The sequence below is a fragment of the Dipodomys ordii genome, unplaced genomic scaffold (genome assembly GCF_000151885.1).
Source record: "Dipodomys ordii isolate 6190 unplaced genomic scaffold, Dord_2.0 Scaffold94, whole genome shotgun sequence".
In the NCBI taxonomy this organism is placed as follows: domain Eukaryota; kingdom Metazoa; phylum Chordata; class Mammalia; order Rodentia; family Heteromyidae; genus Dipodomys; species Dipodomys ordii.
The window spans coordinates 4,435,063-4,435,287 of NW_012267310.1; positions in this window are offsets into that span (position 1 = coordinate 4,435,063).

The window sequence follows — 225 nt, forward strand, 5'->3', positions numbered from 1 at the left end:
AAAATATTTTGGTGGGCAGACAAATATAAGACTGAAGACCTTGACTAATTGAGCAAAAGGACAAATATAAATGGACTTCAAGAAGTTTGGTCTGCCCAAAATAGTTTGTACAAGGAACAAGACAAGGATTTCCACTCTCTCCGCTTCTCTTCAATCTAGTATTAGAATGCCTAGCTACAGCAATAAGACAAGATGCAGACATAAAGGGGATCCAAATAGGGAAAG